The sequence below is a fragment of the Phyllobates terribilis genome, unplaced genomic scaffold, assembly GCF_046119375.1.
Source record: "Phyllobates terribilis strain yellow unplaced genomic scaffold, ASM4611937v1 Scaffold_3__8_contigs__length_932513732, whole genome shotgun sequence".
Lineage (NCBI taxonomy): Eukaryota > Metazoa > Chordata > Amphibia > Anura > Dendrobatidae > Phyllobates > Phyllobates terribilis.
This window is the reverse complement of record NW_027362763.1, coordinates 91,551,778-91,573,260: the sequence shown is the minus strand read 5'-3', so window position 1 is coordinate 91,573,260 and position 21,483 is coordinate 91,551,778. Positions and strand designations below refer to the sequence as shown.

Genomic DNA, 21,483 nt, shown 5'->3' with positions numbered 1-21,483 from the left:
CACTGAGAAGAGGAGAAGAATGGTACTGGAAACTGGAGAGAGAAGTGGTGAGTATATTAATACACTCACAGTAAATTACATGCACATATTTAATTAAACATATGTACAAAGTCATGGACGAAAGTGTTGACACCCTTGAAATTGTTTCAGAAAATTAAGTATTTCTCCCAGAAAATTATTGCAATTACACATGTTTTGTCATGCACATGTTTCTTTCCTTTGTGTATGTTGGAACAACACAAAAAAACAGAGCATTAAATTGGACATCAATTCACCCAAAACTCCAAAAATGAGCCGGACAATATTGTTGGCACCCTCAACTTACTATTTGGTTTCACACCCTTTGGAATAAGTAACTTCAATCAATAGCTTCCTATAAACATCAACAAGCTTCTTACAACTCTCAATTTAAATTTTTGACCACTCTTCTTGTGTAAACTGCTCCAAGTCTCTCATTTTTAAAGGGCGCCTTCTCCCAATAGCTATTTTAAGATCTCTCCACAGGTGTTGAATGGATTTAGATCCAGACTCATTGCTGGCCACTTCAGAACCACCCAGCTCTTGGTTTCCATCCATTTCTGGGTGCTTCTTGAAGTATCTTTAGGGTCACTGTCCTCCTGGAAACCCATGACGCACACCCATCTTCCTGACACTGGGTACTACATTGCGACCCAAAATCTGTTGGTAATCATCAGATTTCATGATGCCTTGCACACAGTCAAAATCTTTGACCCACACCATATTTGACTGTAGGCACTGTGTTCTTTTTTTTGTAGGCCTCATTCCATTTTTATAAACAATAGAATGATGTGCTTTACCAAAAAGCTCTATCTCTGTCTCAGCTGTCCACAAGACGCTTTCCCAGAAGGATTTTGGTTTACTCACGTACATTTTGGCAAACTGCAGTCTAGCTTTTTTATGTCTGTGTCAGCAGTGGGTTCTCCTGGGTCACCTGCCATATTGTTTCATTTCATTCAAATGTCGACGGATAGTTCGTGTTGACACTGATGCACCCTGAGCCTGCAGGACAGCTTGAATTTCTTTGGGTTGATTGTCATATTGCCCACAGTTGTTACTTGCCACATGTGAGTTTGCACGAGCATCACATGCTTGAAACAAAGGGGGTTTTGTGTGAAACTATTGCCAATTTTCCTTTTTTCCCATTTTTTTGTTGTGTTGTTCCAATACACAAAGGAAACAATTATGTGCATAACAAAACGTGTAATTTCAATGATTTTCTGGGAGAAATACTTATTTTTCTGGGACTATTTTAATGGTTCCACTACTTTCGGCCATGACTATTGTGACAAAGTCACTGGCAGAATACTGGAGGGGAGATATGTTTCACTGAGGTTATTAGCCTCAGTGATGTGAAATATGGAAGTTTTCTCCTGCATGGTTGGTGCAGAAAGGGTTAATCAGCCATGTTTAAAAGGGCGTGTTTCATGAGAACAACCATAGACCGGGCGGGGGGTTGTTCTGCATATCTCCACCTCAGGGTGTGGTCTGGGCTATAAAAACTCAGCCTTTTGACTCAGGTGTGGTTCAGTGTCTGAAGAGGCTTGCTCCAGAGAGGAGCTTGCATGTGTTGAGATAACTCTGAACTGTGTGTGGCTAACCCTGAGTGTGCTGTATTTTTTTTGTTTTGTTTTGCCATTATGCAGAATGGGCTATAGACTCCAGGGTGGTTTATGACATGTTTTAATAAATCAACCCAAAATTTAAAGACAGTGTTCCGTGTCTACCTCTGTGTACAGCCGAGCAAGCCTCTATACCACACTATCTAATGTATGTATGTGTGTGTGTGCTTTGTTTTAAAGATTTTGGCGAAACAGACACTGCAAAACCGTCAAGAAAGACACCAGACGCCACCGGCATTTTCCTGAAGTGTCTTTTGTTTCAAAAACAATGCGGGTACGCCGACATTTGAAATACACTTTGTACCCTTAACCTCTTAAGGACCATGGGGGCGTTTTTGCGCCCTACGATCATGTGACAGGAGCGTCGAAGGGCGAAGCTAATGACGTGCATCCGGTTTGAGTGAGTTATATGCCGCTGTCAGAGATTGGCAGCGGCATTTAACTAGTTAACAGCCGCGGGTGGATCGCGATTCCACACACTTCTGTTAGGGGCACATGAGAGCTTATCAGATCAGCTATCATGTGCCGGGAAAAATGTAGGCTCAGCGCCAGAGCCTGCACCAAAGAGGTGGAGGCGACCTATGACGTATAATCATGGTCATGGTCGTTAAGGGGTTAAAGTGTTATTTTGTTGGGCCAAATACAAGTCAACTTGTTTTGTTTTTTAGTTATCACCCAAAACATTAGTGATCCAGTAATAAAGAAAAGATGGATCAAAAAGTGGCTTCAGGAAGATGGATCAAAGTGGCTGACCTACTGTGAAGAACAAATTTTGCACAGTATCCTGGTATTTTTTTAAGTGGTTTTCAACAAATTGATTTATTTATATAATGACAGAAAGGAGATGTATTCACCATAGAATGAAAGAACATGAAGAAATTATAATGCATAGATCTTGGGCTGAAACTTAATTTTTTGCAGGCTAGCAGTTCAAATATCAGTAATTTACTGCTCTGCAATCAAATGTCTGTACGCAAAGAACAAGTCAAGGAAAGAGATCAGATATCAGAACATACAATAGACATTGTAAAAGTAATAGGTAAACATGGACGTAGCTATGGAGGAAATTTGAGGCTTCCTACACCTTAGAGGACATATCTATCGATCATGGCAGTTTTTTGGAAATTGTTCTGGTTCTCAGCAAGAATGATGTCTGTTTACAAGAACACGTGAGTGATTGTATTGCAAAAAGCAAAACGTTGCATTAGAAAGGAATGATTATAAGGTTTTTGTTTTAACAAGTAGAATTCAGTCAGTCGGGACCATCGAAGACTATCCACAAGTATTCCAACTCACAGTTGGCCTAGAAACAGAACTAAAGAAAAATATTTGAATCATTTGCAAAACCAGATTCTGATTTTATTATCACACTAACAAAGATTCAAGAGAACCAAAGATCTAAGCCAGAAGTACGTTTAAAAGCACAAACAGTTGTGGAATATCTGCAGTTATTGTAGCCCAAATATTTATGCGCATATTTTAATTGATATCACCATTGTCAAAATACAGTATCTACAAACCAGTGGATTGGACATCTTCACAGCTTATCTCAGAAAAACTGTCAATAGATTTTGATGCCGTGAAGAAAACTGCATTAAGTAGACAAATAACACACTGCAAGAACTTGAGGATTGTAATTTTGAAGTACAGATCAATCTCCTCAAAAAAGGTTAAGGAGCAAGAAAACCATGGCTGGTGAGTCTATTGAAGATGAAGAGATAATAGATGCTGTTAAAACCTATAAAATAAAAGTACACAATGTTGTCTGTGACGTAATTACGGAGAGGAGAGCATGACGTTTTCTCACCAGAAGATCATTTCATGCTGCTGACTATGCATGTCTGGACCCTAGAAATGTCCCTAACATCAGAGATAAAGGGCTTCAGGCATTAGCACAGGAAGAATTGAGCAAACATTTGCTAAGATTTGATGAGAGCACCACTACTGACAATTTGAACTGTGAATTAAGTAGTTTCGTTTTTTACTGGGACAAGCCAAAAACATCTGCACTCAAAGAATACTCTATCAAGGTGGCAAGAGAAGCACAAGTTGAAGACCAGAGTACAAAAAGTGATCACGTAGAAATGGAGCTGATGAATAAGTCATGAGCATCATGTATGAAGTGCGCTATTTGCTTCAATTTATTAACTGATGCATATAATGTCCCACTGACTTTATCTTTCACGAGAGTAGCTTGTGAAAGTTTTTCCACCCTGAAGTCCATCAAGAGCCGTCGAAGGAACTGTCTCCCAGGAGCATTTGGTTTCTTTCCTGCTGATAGCAGCAGAGAAAGAAATTTGTATGAATCTTGCTGTGGATAATAGTGTAATCAACGGAGTTGCAGAAAAGAGTGAAGTCCTGCAAAAACTAGTCCTTCCTTTAAAAAAAAAATAGTCACGCTCTGAAGTTTTACAAGAAAAGCATCTTGTACCTGCTGTTGTATATTTCTGATTTTCCGCCAAGCAATTTTGTTTTAATGGTTTGACTGTTCAAGAATAAAGTAGGTATGATTGGTTGGAAAATATCTTTTTCTTTATCCTTCTGGGATGTATTATAATTTCCAGCAAGAAAAGTGAAAATATACTCATGTGGAATGATCCTTAGGATTCCATTTTCATTGCACTAAACGTTTCTATGTATTACAGAAGTTTGCCGTGTTGTGCTTTTCGTTAACTTATATAATTCTGGTGGGTGTGGACCCACTTCACCATGGGCCTGACTTACCCCGCAAGGGGAGCGTGACTATGACTACCTAGTGTTCACTAGAGCCTCTGATAGTGAGGATAGGCTTTGCCGCAACTAGACTCCAGGTACCACTCCAGGACAGTCCCCGGGACTGCAGAAGATGAACGAAGGGTCAGAGGCACGGGTGCATGGTACTGCGGGGCAGAACATTAGCAAAGTCAGATGGTCCAAGGTCAGGGCAAGCAGCACAGGATCAAAAAACGTAACCGAGGTCAGGAGCAGAGAGGTCAAACAGGACGGGTAAATGGGCCAGGTTGTTAACGGGAAGCTGAATATAGGCGGACGCATGCACATGGGCTAACACAGCAAGAGACATGTTGGAGCAAAGATATCGGGGATCAGGAGCTGCAGGGTCCGAGCGGTGGCAGATTAGCTTTGCTGTCAAGCAGGAGACTGGATTTGTTTCTTCACTGGAGCATATATATCAGCCCCATTTATATGTGAAATCAGCAATATGACAAAGAATTTTAATGTTGAAATGCCCCCAAAGGTCTTTATGGGGCGCATGATGTGTGAGTCCAGTCATAGAAATAAAAAAAGCCACAGCCTGTCCGAATCACTGTTTTTAGTATCACCACCTCAACATAAAACATATCTCCAATATATAAAAATAATTTATACTGTAGGGATGGTACTTGCTCAGGTGGGTTGAAAGGCAAACAGGAGGCAGGTTCCTTTAAATGTCCACAGCGGTTTATTAACTTCATAAACCGGCAAAAGTAAAAAGTGCAAATAAACAGCCTTTAGTGCAGGCAGAACAAAGGAAAACAGTACTTTGAATAAAGTCTCTGGTACATCGAACCTGTTGTCACACAGGCTGGTGAGCGTAGAGCACACAGCTCAGTCTGGAAACAACACACTGGAGGCCTTCTCCCTCCAAACACAGACCATGTGCCAAACAAACAGCCTCCATTTTATAGGCTGCTAACCACACCCAGAGGTGAGGTATGTGGGTTGCTGGACCCGCCCATCTCTCCTAGCAACCCGTACCCCGGCTCCCAGCTACACCAATTAATCCTCTTAGTGCATGCGTGCACTAGAGAAAATGCACCGGGTTACATCCCAGAGACCAGCCATCTCTGGGATACATACCTCCAATCGATTACAAGACTGTTAGCCACCTTACATACTTCCCACCTCTGCCTAAAGCCATGGGGATTGGCACCTTCTACCACTAGCCAGGGGATTCTCAAGAGGGCATCAGCATTAACATGTAGCTTCCCTGCTCTATGTTCTACACGGAAGTTGAAATCCTGTAGGGCTAAAAATCAGCAGGTGACCCTGGCATTTTTCCCCTTTGTTTCCCTCATCCATCTGAGTGGGGCATGGTCAGATACCAATCTAAATTTTCGACCAAGCAGATAGTACTGCAATGTGTCCACCACCCACTTTATGGCCAAGCACTCAATCTCTATGACCGCATAATTTTTCTCGCAGGAGGACAACTTCCTACTCAGGTAGAGGACAGGGTGCTCCTCCCCGTGTATCTCCTGGGAAAGGATTGCTCCCAAACCGACATTTGAGCCATCTGTCTAGAGTATAAACTCTTTCTTGAAGTCAGGGGCAACCAGGACCGGTTGCCTACACAGAGCCACTTTCTTCTCTTGAAAGGATATCTCCGCCTCTACAGTCCACTTGGCCATGGCTGATTTTGTCCCCTTAAGAAGGTCAGTCAGGGGTGCGGCCATCATGGCGAAGTTTGGAATCAACCTTCTATAGTATCCCACGATCCCCAGGAATTGCTTCCGGATAATGTGTGGCATAATCCAGGATGACCAAGATATATTGATGCCCATGAGCAGATTTAACCAGGGGACCGACCAAGTCCATGGCAATTCTCTCGAACGGCACTTCCATAATGGGCAATGGCACGAGGGGACTTCAAAAGTGGGAGGTGGGGGCGGTTAGCTGGCACGTAGGGCAGGACCTGCAATACTTTAGTATTTCCCGGTGACACCCAGGCGAGTAGAACCTTTGCATAATCCGTTCCTGCATTTTTTCCACCCCTAGATGTCCCCCCAAGATATGGGAATGGGCCATGTCCAACACCTTCGGTCTATAGGGGCCTATCACTATTAACTGCTCCACACGCTCCTCCTCCACTTCCATGACGCGGTACAATAACTCCCCACTCATCATAAAATGGGGAAACCTTGTGTCAGCCCCCGGCTCCTGAGCAAACCCATTTATGACAGTGACATTATTAAAGGCTTCCTTGAGAGTTAGGTCACTATGTTGTGCAGACCCAAAATTTTTGCTGGTCACCCCTAACTCTGGAATGTCAGGCTCAGGGGACACTACCTCCTCATCCCCCACAAGAACACAAGAAGGAAACCCGTCTGAATCTGGGTGTGGTGTTACCTCTTCAGGGTTACCTGTCTTCTCACCCGTGCCCACAGATCCCAAAATAAACAAAAGTCTCGGCCTATAATAATAGGGTGCAACAAGTCCTGAAGGACGCCGACCTCGTGGGACTCGGTACCGTGGGATGTTTCAATGTCCACTATAGCCATCGGATAGTCCTTTGCATCGCCATGAATGCACTGTACGCTGACTTTTTTCCCCTGGATTGGTTGGAGGAGAAGAGTGGCCCTTACAAGGGTCACCAGACTCCCGGAGTCCAACAGTGCTGTTACCTGCCGCCCATTCAGTTTCACAGAACAGGCTTGTGGGCCCTCGCTGGGTGGACAGTTCACACTGCAGGCTGGATACACATACTAAGAACAATGGCGTCCTATGCTGCAGTCCATCTGCTCGGACATCATGGGACAACGGGCAGCTATATGGCCTGGGCCGTGGCACCTCCAGCAAACAACATCACTTGTAGGGACCTTGGGCACCACCTCCCCCGCCCCTTTGGACCTTGGATGCCCCACCCCTTTTGGGCCTCCGCCCCCTACTGGGACCCGCAGTATGGATTGGACTGCTTTCCCAAAGAACCTTCGAACCCCTGGTATCTCTCTACCAGTCTAATCAATTCATCTGCATTTCGGGGATCACCCTGGGCAACCCAAGTCTGTATGGGACTCAGTAAAGAGTGCACAAACCAGTCCATCACCACCCGCTCTACAATCTGCGCACGCATGGGGGACTCCGGCTGCAGCCACTTCTAGACCAGGTGCAACAGTTCAAACATATGGGAGCGAGGTGATTTGTCCTGGTGATACGTTCAGCGGTGAACCCGCTGCCGCCTGATAGTCATTGTCACCCCCAAGCGTGCGAGGATCTCAGACTTTAGCTTGCCATACTCTTTGGCGTCCTGCAAAGTTAAGTCATAGTATGCCTTCTGTTAAGTATGGCGCCAGTACCTCTGCCCACTGGTCTAGTGGAAGTTTCTCCCTCTTGGCGACTCTTTCAAACACGGTCAGGAAGGCCTCAACATCATCCCCCGGGGTCATTTTCTGCAAAGCCTGTCTTACCGCCTTCCAGATGTGGGAGTCATCAGCCGGACTCAGGGTTGGGGCGCTCGTCCTGCCCTGGATGGCAATTGCGAGAAGCTGCATCTGCTGCCATTGTTCCTGCTCGATCTGCTGTAACAACAGCCTGTTGGTCTCCTGCTGCTGCTGCTGCGACTGGACCAAGTGTTTCAGCAGGTCCTCCATTTTGTCTGGCGATGCTTGCTGGCTTGCGACAGACTTGACCCAGGACATGCAGTGCTTCCTGTAGCAGTCACACGTCTCTTCTGGGAATGCTGCCCGCACGTCCAACACCAAAAGTAGGGTTGGTACTCACAGGTGCGTTGAGAGGCAAACAGGAGGCAGGATCCTTTAAATGTCCACAGCGGATTATTAACTTCATAAACTGGCAAAAGTAAAAAGTGCAAATAAACAGCCTTTAGTGCAGGCACAACAAAGGGCAACAGTACTTTGAGCAAAGTCTCTGATACACCGAACCTGTGGTCACACAGGCTAGTGAGCGTAGAGCATACAGCTCAGTCTGGAAACAACACACTGGAGGCCTTCTCCCTCCAAACACAGACCATGTGCCAAACAAACAGCCTCCATTTTATAGTCTGTTAACCACACCCAGAGGTGAGGTATGTGGGTTGCTGGACCCGCCCATCTCTCCTAGCAACCCGTACCCCGACTCCCAGCTGCACCAATTAATCCTCTTAGTGCATGCGTGCACTAGAGAAAATGCACCGGGTTACATCCCAGAGACCAGCCATCTCTGGGATACATACCTCCCATTGATTACAAGACCATTAGCCACCTTACATACCTCCCACCTCTGCCTGAAGCCTTACACTACGTAAAAGGAGAACACAATTCAAAATATTTTTTAATGGTCAATTTTTTTAGTGGTCCCTTGTGGTTGTAAAAATAAAAAATGTGAAAACGAGATGTATTTCCTTTTTTAACTCTCTATTTTCCTCCCAATTTCTTCCCAAAAAAAGGTATTTAAAAATTAGATCCCTTGTATAATGAAAAAAAGAGGCAAACATTATTTGAAAAGGTGAATGAGATTTTTTTTTACAGCTGTTAAAACTGCATGAACAAAAAAAACCGAAGCTGTGACTGGTCAGGTAGTCTGGCCTGGAACTGCTTTAAGGGGTTATACAAGCTTGGGACTGAAGTCGACAGTCACTGCATGTGACTGCAGACTTGCTAAACCTCACCGCATGCAGTTTGCGCTCTGTCAGGATTCTCCGGTGCTGGGAGCAGGCTGCCATGTGACCAAAAGTATGCGATTTGCATACAGTAGTTCTGTCCACATTCCGGCTAGACGTGTCCAGCCTTGCTCAATTCACTTGTATTGAATGAGGCCTCGCATGTCTAGTCGGCATGTGACTGCATGAATGTAAATCGCATATGTGTGGTTACGCGCCCGCCGCTCCCGACACCAGAGAATCCTCCCAGCATGCAGTGCATGGGTTGTTAGGATTCACAAGTCTGAAGTCACACAGCGTGACTGCAGACTTGAACCTCAAACCTGGGCAACCCCTTTTAAACTAGCAGATGTGCCTGATACTGCAACTTAGTCCAGCTCATCTCCATTCAAGTGAATAGGATGGCACTGTAAACTAAATGCAGCTTTGTCTATATGTTATGTGGACTTGTTACACTCACCAAACTCCTGGTAACCTACATGTGCCCACCACACGACTAGTGGGTCTGTATGCCTTCAAATCCCAGGGCTGAATTTCAGACCCAGTCCAGCCCTCAAGGAAGACACACTGTACTGGAAAACGGGAAAAAATAATCCAAGTGCAGTGAAATAGCGAGAAAAAACACAATTCTGACATGTTTGTTGGGGAAATTATTTTTATAGCCTACATTATGTGGTACAAATTACCTGATAATATAATTTTCCTCATCAGTATGACTACGGTGATACCAAACTTGTCCATTTTTTTTTTTTAGTATTTTAGTGATCAAAATTTAAAAAAATATCGGCAATTTATAACAAAAAAATTTCATTGATTGAGTGGCCATTTTCTGAGACTAGTAATGTCTTCATTTTTTCTGTGATAGAGCTGTGTGAAGGGTTCTTTTGGGGGGGTGAGACCACGTTTTTATTTATACCATTTTGGGATAGATATTTTCATCGCTTTTTACAGCATTTTTTTGCAGTGTTGCAGTGACCAAAAAAATTGCAGTTTTGGCAGTTTTCATTTTTTTCTATTTAAAGTGTTTGCCGATCAGGTAGGTTAATGTTATATTTTGATAGATCAGACTTTTATGGATGTGGTGATACCAAATAGGTATATTTTAAAAAAAAAATACTTTAATATATATATTTTCTTTATAATGAGGAAAAAGAGGAGTGATTTGAACTTTTATGTATTTTTGGGTGCTTTTTTTTCAGACTTTTTAAAACTGTTTTTTTAATTTATTTATTAGTCCCTTAGGTTGACTTGAACCTGCGATTATGCAATCGCTTCTGCTATATATAGCAATACCACAATATTGATGTATATAGCGATTCAGTTCAGTCATTGTGGCGGTGCCGGCACTGGTTCAGTCACCCCTCTGAGTATAGAGAGTGGTTGCTGTAACCGCACCCCCGGTCCTGACTGACAGCCGCTCCAATGCAAAGCCGGTGTCAGAGCTGTGACTGAACCAGCGCCGGCGCTGCCAATGTGACTGAAACCAGACTGCTGCCGGGGGGAATAAAGTTTATTTTCTCCCCGCAGTGTTTGGGTAAGTGTGGGCTCCGGGCAGGTTAATAACGCTACTAACCTGCAGATTAACCTCATATCTGCAGTGTTATCTAGAGTACTTTCTCCCATCATTCAGAGCCTGGCTGCACGATTGCAGCCAGATATGTCTTTCTCTGAAAAGCTGCAGAATTCTAGAGAAAACAGTTTGAAAAGCCGTCCAGGGACCTGACTAGTCAGATGACGTCACCATTTGGGTTCTCCCTGCACCGCTCCAGTTGATTGACAGGTTTCTCCCTATGTACACACAAGACAAAACTTGTCAATCAAATGGAGCGGTGTGGGGAGAAGCCAGCCAGAGGCAACGCTGGACTAGCCAGGGTTATTCTTATAGTCTTCGACCAGATTTGCTAACTATGTTTTCTCTAGAGGCTGCAGCTTTTCAGAGAAAGACAAACTTGCTGCAATCATGCCACCGGTCTCTGCTTCATGCTGCCGGTTGTTTGGGCAGCATGAATATATTCACAGGTTCCCTTTAATTCTATTCAGCTTATATTCAGTTACTAAAATAGTATTAGATTGAAGAGTTGAGCCAAGGCCAAGTGCAAGGTACAGATCTGAATATTTTCTTGGAACGATAAGTGCATGATCAGGTTATAAAGCCTCAGCTATCGGACATGATAAACCTACATATAGATAAATATTTGCTGTAATCATATCCTTTGCAGAGCACGATCGAGAATGTTATCTTAAAATACATTCAAGAATAATTTAAAGATAATCACCTACTGTATTAGCCTTCTTGCTACACAATGACTTTTGACGCATGATGCTTATGTCAGAATTCTTTAGATTGTTGTGTGACATTTCCCTCTAAAGAATCACTGAGATCATATTAGTACCAATAGTCACCATAGGTCTCTAACCAACATGAAAATTAGTCTACTAGTAAATTGTTACATCAGAAGCAGACAGCTGCTCAGTCAGTGGTGTAACTGGTGTCCGATGGTCCTCGATGTAAAATTTGGACCTGGGCACCCACCTGCATGTTGGACAGATCTATGGGCCCTTGTAGCATTCTAGATCCTAAAAATACATACTGGTTCGACCCTCCATGTAGTAATGTCCCTCATCCTGGTCCCATCCTGTAATAATGTCCTCTATCATTGGCCCCTTCCTGTAATAATGTCCCTCATCCAGAGCCCCTCCTAATAATAATGTCCTCCATCCTGGTCATGCCGACATCAGCTGCCGGTCTATGATTGGCTGGTTTTGTGTATTCTCCTTCATAGGCGCTTGCGTCTGTGGGCCACCCTTCCACACAGGTCCAGTCAGAGGGTGCTACCGCAATCTTTACGGCATTGTGCGCAACTATACTCACTCCTTAATCAGTTATGGACTATAGTTTTAAAGGGATTGTCCACTATATAGATATTAACTCCTTGTTGACATTTAATATACCTGTGTGTCATGATGAAGAAGGTGTTCTCACAATATTCCGTACAGTTATGTCATGGTGATAACCTCCAGGCCTGCTTGGTACAGTGGCCTGTTAGGCCCTGCCATAAACAGGGTGTAACAGGCGTTTGTCATGTAAAACAAAAGCTGTGCATGTATTTGATTATATCCTGTCCAAAACGATCCAAACTATAAAACTGTCCCACTATTTAACCCATATATTAAGCACCGTGAAAAAAAAATTAAAAAAATGGGAGAAAACACTGTGTAATAATTTGTAGAATCTATTTTTACTATTAACCTTTATGAAAATGAAAACACCAGGGCTAAAACTATACAGTGGAAAACATAATTTTTTATATTCACGACCTGATGGTATAAAATTCTGTGAAATGCCTGAGGTGTCAACATACTCACTACACCTCTAGATAAATTCATTGAGATGTGTAGTTTGTAACATAATGTTAATTTTTGCAGCTTCTGCTGTTTTGGCACCTTAGCGACTCAGCTAATGTGACATGACACTCATATACCATTCCAACAAAATTGGCACTCCAATATGGCGAATGAAAAAAAAAAAAAGAAAAATTACGTTTTTCCTCTAAAATGTTGGATTAGCATCATTTTTTTATCCACTCAAGGGATCATATGATAAAATAGACCCCACCATTTGTTACTTAGTTTCCTCTGAACTTGGCAATGCCCTATGTGTTGTCGTAAATGGCTGTTTGGACATGCAACATGTCTTGGAAGGGGCGCCATTTATCTTTTGGACCTCAAATTTGGATGGAATAAATTGTAGACACCATGTCGGGTTTGTATAGCCCCTGAGGTGCTAAAACAAAATAGTGACTGTAGCATCAGCGTCTCTGCCCCCTGACAGGCAGAGACGCCGTCCCCCTTACCGCCGCGCTCCTGGCCCGGTGTCTTCCGGCTCTCCTGCTGCTGCTGCCGGCGCGTGCAGCTTCCCGGGCACTGTGCTTAGGGCGCACACTCCCTCCCTCTTAAAGGGGCCGTGCGCGCCGTCCTAAGGAGTCCCCGGCCAATGGCCGGAGGACTTCCCATATAAAAGGCACCTCCTCCAAAATGGAGGTGCCCGTGCAAGGTTGTAGCTCAGTGTACTAACTCTGCTTCAGCCCTCAGATCCCGCTGCTAGTCTGACTACCAGTCCAGTCCGCCAGCCTGACTACCAGTCCAGTCCGCCAGCCTGACTACCAGTCCAGTCCACCAGCCTGACTACCAGTCCGCCAGCCTGACTACCAGTCCAGTCCGCCAGCCTGACTACCAGTCCAGTCCGCCAGCCTAACTACCAGTCCAGCCCGACAGTCTGCTTACAGCCCAGCCCGCCAGTCTGTCTATGGGCTTGGCCAGTCCACTTATCCGGAGCCTTTGCCTGCTACCTGTCTCCGCCAGCCAAGTACACTCTCCAGCCCGATGGTCTGCCTACGGTCCAAACCCGCCAGTCTGTCTCTGGGCCAGGCTTGCCTGCCTAGCCAGGAAAACGTACCCATTACCTGCCGTGCCTACCAGCCAGCCTACCTTGAGGCTCCTGCCAGTTACCCGTGGGTTCTGCTAGTCCATCTACCCGGATCACCTGTCAGCCTGCCTGCCGTGCTCATCTGCTGTTACGGTCAGTCCCTGCCTTCTGACCCGTGGGAGTCACCTGCTCTCATATAAGGACTGGCCCAGAGTAGCACCTGGTCCCTCTGCTCGGTCCTTCCCTGGTTCACGGAGTCGATTGAGCCACTGTGCGACCTTGGTCAGTCCGAGTTGATACCTAGTTACGCCCCTCTGGTCCCTCCTTGCACCGCAGCACAGAGGTTCCACCACCCGGATTCGTAACAGTGACCATGTTAAAATTCTTCTAGGGGTGGTGTGTGCATTAATGTCGAACTACTAAACGTTTTCTGTACAGTTAATGCTTTCAAAAGTGGAGCTGCACTGCAGTGAACATAAATAGCTTTCTTAGTAAAATTCACTATATAAAACTATTAACAAGCAGACTTTGATGTGCAGCTAAAGGACATGTTCTGCTCAATCTTACAACTTACGATAATGTATCTCGAATCTCTGGTTTAATTATCTCTGTCAGCAGTGCGCATATCTTATAATGGGCTAGTCATGGCAGCTGTTGGACTTGTTAGTTTAGATGAGGTAGAGAAAAAAAAGAAAAATGGGCTGACCAGATTGACAACAGCCAGATAAAATAGGGTTCCTTGTAATATCCCTGCAATACGTGATAATAACAAGTAGAAACTGGAACAAACACAGCACAGTACAGGGAAATGTTCTAACCAAATAATAAAAAATTGCATACAAAATGATTGCAACTAATTAACTTAAGAAACAGATCGGACATGGTCATGTATTGTATATCACACAAAGACCATATTAAACGGGTTGTCCAGGCTTGGGTTCAAGTCTGCAGTCACTGTATGTGACTGCAGACTTGTGCTCTCAACAGAGCGCAGTGTGCTTGCGTTCAGGATTCTCCGGGAGCCGGCGGGCGCGTGACCGCAAGTATGTGATTTGCATACGTGCTATCACATGTCGACGAAACGTGCACGGCCTCCCTCAATACAAGTGAATTGAGTGAGGCTGAACAAGTCTAGTTGTAATGTGGCAGGAAATATGCAAATCGCATACTTGCAGACAAATGACCACTCGCTCCCAGCGCTGGAAAATTCTGACAGCGCTCACTGTACGCGTTGTGAGGATTCACAAGTCTGCAGTCACATAGAGTGACTGCATACTTGAGCTTCAAGCCTGGACAACACCTTTAAGTTGGACAATTGAAAACAAGGGCTAGATTATTGTGGGACAGATGTTGAGGGACCTCCACCACCATGGGCCTCCACCTCCCAGTTCTAGCACCTTCCAGCAGCATGACATAAGAATTTAAATTTTATTTAAGGGGGTTATCCATCTTTCAAAAACATATAAAATCTGCTGCAAACTGTTTCTCAAAGTTGCATAACCTCTGGTATGCTGTACTTCAAGAATAACGTGTTAAAAGCTTAAAACATATTCAAATAAAAAAAAAAGAAAACAAATGCCCTCAAATGTGTCCATCATTGAAGCCAATACTGGAATATATATATATAATGTGTGTGTATATATATATATATATATATATATATATATATATATATATATATATATATATATATATATACACAATATATATATATATATATATATATATATATATATATATATATATATATATACACTGCTCAAAAAAATAAAGGGAACACTTAAACAACAGAATGTAACTCCAAGTAAATCAAACTTCTGTGAAATCAAACTGTCCACTTAGGAAGCAACACTGATTGTCAATCAATTTCACATGCTGTTGTGCAAATGGAATAGACAATAGATGGAAATTATTGGCAATTATTAAGACACACTCAATAAAGGAGTGGTTCTGCAGGTGGGGACCACAGACCACATCTCAGTACCAATGCTTTCTGGCTGATGTTTTGGTCACTTTTGAATGTTGGTTGTGCTTTCACACTCGTGGTAGCATGAGATGGACTCTACAAACCACAGAAGTTGCTCAGGTAGTGCAGCTCATCCAGGATGGCACATCAATGCGAGCTGTGGCAAGAAGGTTTGCTGTGTCTGTCAGCGTAGTGTCCAGAGGCTGGAGGCGCTACTAGGAGACAGGCCAGTACACCTGGAGACGTGGAGGGGGCCGTAGGAGGGCAACAACCCAGCAGCAGGACCGCTACCTCCACCTTTGTGCAAGGAGAAACAGGAGGAGCACTGCCAGAGCCCTGCAAAATGACCTCCAGCAGGCCACAAATGTGCATGTGTCTGCACAAACAGTTAGAAACCGACTCCATGAGGGTGGTATGAGGGCCCGAAGTCCACAGATGGGGGTTGTGCTCACAGCCCAACACCGTGCAGGACGCTTGGCATTTCCCACAGATCACCAGGATTGGCAAAGTCGCCACTGGCGCCCTGTGCTCTTCACAGATGAAAGCAGGTTCACACTGAGCACATGTGACAGACGTGACAGAGTCTGGAGACGCCGTGGAAAGCGATCTGCTGCCTGCAACATCCTTCAGCATGACCGGTTTGGCAGTGGGTCAGTAATGGTGTGGGGTGGCATTTCTTTGGAGGGCTGCACAGCTCTCCATGTGCTCGCCAGAGGTAGCCTGACTGCGATTAGGTGCCGAGGTGAGATCCTCAGACCCCTTGTGAGACCATATGCTGGTGCGGTTGGCCCTGGGTTCCTCTGAATGCAGGACAATGCGAGACCTCATGTGACTGGAGCATCCCCAGGCGTTGTAGGGAGGTCATACAGGCACGTGGAGGCCACACACAATACTGAGCCTCATTTTGATTTGTTTTAGGGACATTACATCAAAGTTGGATCAGCCTGTAGTGTTTTTCCACTTTAATTTTGGGGGTGACTCCAAATCCAGGCCTCCATTGGTTAATAAATTTGATTTCCATTGATGATTTTTGTGTGATTTTGTTGTCAGCACATTCAACTTTGTACAGAACAAAGTATTCAATGAGAATATTTCATTCATTCAGATGTAGGATGTGTTATTTGAGTGTTCCCTTTATTTGTATTTATATTTTAAGCAGTGTGTATATGTTATTATATTTGGTCAGTGTCTAACAAGTATTTTTTGTAAATGTATGATACAGATCCCAACAGTATCGTTATCACACAAAGATGACCTTTTTGAAGTACAGATGAAATACAGATACAAAATAAACAGATGAAAATAGTAAATTCTGGATTTTTTTTTAAATATCTGCATTTTATACTCCCAGGGATGAAAATTTGTTCTGCAGTTTGTAATAAAAAGTATGTGCAATTTTGATAAAAAAAAAGTTTTTGAGGAAAAAAAAGCCTTTTAGTATGTAGAAAAAAAGTAAAGGTGTAAGCAAAAACGTAATAAAAAATAATGGTAAAGACAATGTTAATAAAATTATGCAGAGTAATACTTAAAAAATAAATTCACAATTAAAATTACTAAACTAGTAAAAAAAACATGTACATTGTGGTAAAGCCAAAACAACTTGTATTTCCTCCCAGAATGAAAATGGATATAAAAGTAATGCTATAGGGCTATAAAAAGCTTCAACTTCTCACCCAGAAATCAAAGGTTTTCAGCTATGCAAAGCTACAGAAACACAAAGTATCCAAGGCTGCAAGATCCTACAGTGTCCTTTTTGTTTTTTGTTTTTTTTTATTCCAATAGCATCAAAAGGGAAAAAAAAGCTTGTTTCGGTGACACATGACCTTTTTGCAAGCCAAAAGTGTTTCATCAGTAAGACCACACTTTCATTAGTGCGTAAAAACTATCAATAAATAAACAAAATAAAGTTCAAAATGTTTTCCTTAATTAAATAAATGACATAAGTAAAAAAAAAATATTATTGCATTTTTTTTTCCTATTGAATATATTTGTGTGCTACAGTGGATATAAAGTCTACACACCCTTGTGGCAGATGTGTACTGAGCACTATTTAAAGGGATGGTCCAAAACTAACACTGATTTAATCCTAAATGACTATGTATTTAATGTAATAATCTAATCTCTTTTATAATATACTTTAATTAAAACTTCTCTACTGTTCCCTCTCTACTCTAACTTCTTTCTTTTTTTTTTCTTACCAAATTCCTGTTTGATGATATTTCATTTGAGGATCCCAGTGCATGCTGGGATACTGAAACGAGTCATCATCAGTGGGCAGAATCACTGCCATAGACTCTGCCCCCTCCCTGAAATGAAGCGTCATCAGAGACCTCTATATCAGGGGCTGCTCTAGTCCCATGCTCTACTGAGTATGCGTCTGTTGTCATTGGGTAATTAAAAAAATAAAGCTATTAGATAGAGCAGAGAGAAAACAATAAGGATTTTTTCATTAAAGTGTATTAGAATAGCAATTAGATTATTACATTAAATAGAGATTTAGTTTTAAATCTGTGTTAGTTTCGGACCACCCCTATAACATGAGTGTAAATGTCATTGGCTAATTTAGAGCAAAACCACATCCCCAATTATAAGAGGTGTAAGGTAGCGGTATTGATCATGTTGGGGGGGGCACTCACTTCACCGGGTCAATTAAAGCACACAAGCCATGTTTTCCAGTAAACTAAAGTCCAGCAGTTTATTACACGTCATAAACTGCTTATAACATAGTCCATCTCAGTGGCTCGCAGGAATGTTACACATGTAATGTCCTAGAGCCTTTTCAGTGGCAGCTATGCCCGCTTGGCTTCAGATACAGACTTCAACAAGGTACAGCATCAATGTCCATATAAAGAACCATTTTTACCTTTGCCGGGTCTTAGCTGCTTCTCTCAGCTCTGTTCTACCACAGCTGTGGCTTTAAGGCTCCCCAGCCATTGTCTCCAAGCCACGCGCCTTCCAGGGCTACTGGCGTCCCAAGCACAGGGATCCAGCCTCTTGCCTCACCAGGCCTCTTCAACTGTTTCAAAACCACTTGGATTTATATATCCTTCTGTGCACACAGGACATGTGATGATGTCACAGTCATGTGATCAGTCACCTGAGGGGAGGTACATGGTCAGCCAGAACACACCCCCTGGACATTTTAGCAATGCAGCAAGCCACTGCATTACAGAGGGTATTCACACTTATGCAACCACATCATTTTAATTTTATTATTTTTATTTCCTTCTCTTTAAAAGCACATTACATATGGATGCTAGGCGAGAGAAAAATCACACACTTACACATGACACTCATCTAACTTTTCGGGATGAACATCGTAGCGATTTTTTATTCACAGATGTGAGCGACCCCTTAATCCTAGACTCTTCTTTTCATGGAAGCCCCCATACATGAAATAGGAAGGAAGATGAAACTGTACATGTCAGGAGTCTTATTTTTAGCTTCATTCACACTTTTGTGTCTTTTTTTACATTCGTGAAAAACTGAATTTTTTTTTTTAATTTTTCATGTGTCATCACTATTGCCTCCCTGTTGCATCCATTTTCTTCTTATACGTTTTTAACAATGGAAGGCACTTTTATTTATCTGTTGACTAATATTGGTGCAAATTGATTTGCACGGCCCAGTCTAATAGCCACAGCTGTAATCCGTGACTCTAGGATGGAAGCCATAAGAACCATCTCTTACTTAATGGCATCCAAAACCCTTCTTTTGAATATCCGGCCGTTGCTCGACATAACATGTGCTTCATGCCACAATTATGACGTTGCGCCAGGCCACAATCAAAAGAGCCGTTGCTGGAGTCCGGTAAGAAACTATTCTATTGGCTCCCGTCCAGAGGTTGGAGATTACCTTTGTGACCAATGAACCGGGTCATGCTAATTGATTTAGCAAAAGGTGGTCCTACAAAGTATTGACACGGGGGCTGAATACAAACGCACCTCACAATTTTCAGATTTATATTTTTTAATTAATAAGAAAACCAAGTATCATTTCCTTTACACTTTACAAAGACTTTCTACTTGTGTCAGTTTAACTCATAAAATCTCAATAAAATACATTTAAGTTTGAAAAAAATCTAGAAAAGTTCATGGGGTATGAATACTTTTTCAAGGCACTGTAGGTATTAGTATGCATTGTATGACGGTAGTATTTTATTCATATAAAGCTTTTGAAATTACTTAAAAATCAGTCTAAAATGGCAAGTGGGGACCCAAATAGTAATAATTCCAAACTATGAGGAGCAGTCTGTTATGCCTTCTGACACTCTTTGCATGGTTACATCTTATACTTCTGAACATAATTAGATGTAAACTGCACACATAATTGTTTCCCCAAAAAATTGGGCACCAAGGAATGAAAAGATTGGTATAAAATGACAGCTTGGGTAAGGCTGTTTAATTAGTAACCTATAGACATGGGCTACCTGCGTTCATGCACTGAATTTTGAGTTTATCAGCTGTGTTTGTGCAGACATGGGAAATTTGAAGTGAAAAACTGGGACTAGAACCATTGCAAAACATCCACAGTGCTGTGTAAACATGCAAAGATCATACTGAGGGTTTTCTTAAAAAAAAAAATAAAAGTCAAAATTCAATCTTTCTGAAATTATTTAATAGCACTATGATATTTTCTTTATTCCTTTGAAATATGTCCATCAGAATAAGTTCATCCAAAGAGTCCATTTTCATATTCCGTAGTAGGGCACATGTATATTCAAAAGTTTATATTCAAAGCAAAGGTTATTTTTAATGTTCTTACAGTGGTAAGTTCTAAAACTGTTTTTCTTAGGCTAGGGTCACACAACCGTATTTACTCTCATCCTAGAAAATCAGTCCGATTATAGTATTCACACTCAAAGTTTGATCAGAGTGTGACCATAGTGTGAACTGATTTACGGATGCAAATTGGGCATGCTGCAATTTTTTCCTCAGACAGATTCATTCCGAGGAAAAATTCGGACATGTGCACGACTCCATAGAATAACATTGGTATGAGTGCGATATGATGTGTCACACCGGTGACTCGCATGGGCAGTAAGCACTGCCCTACTCACTGCAGTCACTGCTCTGCTCCTCCCAGTCTCGGGATATTTCGCAGAGCTGCCTCTTGCAGCATTTCCAGCTCTGCTGCATTTTACTGCTTCTGGTGAGTCTCCACCCGGCTATAGGGAGGCATAGCCAGACTTTGTTAGAACTTAACCACTTGTGCCTTGCAGAGGTTAGCTTTCTATCCTATCCTTAGGAAGCAGGGGGTTTATTAAGCATCTCTTCCCACCACTCCTCGCCCGATCGTTGATTCTTAGTTGCTTGTCTCTAGATCCTGTTGGTGCTTGTTCATTCTGTCCCTCCTGCTATTGACCCGGCTCGTTTACCATTTATACTGATCTCTCCCCCTATGACCTGGGCTATGTATATTGAACCCGTGCTGCCTGCCCTGACCTCAAATTGTCCGGCCACGTCTTTGCTTTTGTCCACTGGTATCTTGTACTTGTGCCTCTGACCCTCAGGTCTACTACTGTAGACCCGGGGACTTCTCTCGTAGTGTTTTTTTTTTCACTTTTTCATTTTTACGAATCAATTTGTGAAGCACCTGGGGGTTCCAAGTGCTCACTATGCATCTAGATAGGTGCCTTGGGGGTCTAGTTTCCAAAATGGGGTCACTTGTGGGGGAGCTCCAATGTTTGGGCACACAGGGGCTCTCCAAACGCAACATGGTGTCCGCTAACAATTTGAGCCAATTTTCCATTCAATTTGTTAGCGGACACCATGTTGCATTTGGAGAGTCCCTGTGTGCCCAAACATTGGAGCTCCCCCACAAGTGACCCCATTTTGGAAACTAGACCCCCCAAGGCACCTATCTAGATGAATAGTGAGCACTTGGAACCCCCAGGTGGTTCACAAATTGATTCGTAAAAATGAAAAAGTGGGAAAAAAAATACTTTTCCATTTTTACGAATCAATTTTTGAAGCACCTAGGGGTTCCAAGTGCTCACTATGCATCTAGATAGGTGCCTTGGGGGGGTCTAGTTTCCAAAATGGGGTCACTTGTGGGGGAGCTCCAATGTTTAGGCACGCAGGGGCTCTCCAAAAGC

General features: G+C 43.0%; 1 long non-coding RNA gene across 1 annotated transcript in view; it reads left to right on the top strand.

Moving 5' to 3' along the window:
* LOC141257950 (uncharacterized) overlaps positions 1-3,859 on the top strand; it is a 28,576-nt gene extending 24,717 nt beyond the window's left edge. Inside the window, exons 2-3 of the long non-coding RNA XR_012318138.1 lie at positions 1,821-1,914; positions 2,309-3,859. This is a non-coding gene — a long non-coding RNA (uncharacterized lncRNA). The remainder of the gene's footprint in view (positions 1-1,820; positions 1,915-2,308) is intronic.
* The last annotated feature ends 17,624 nt before the right edge of the window (positions 3,860-21,483 follow it).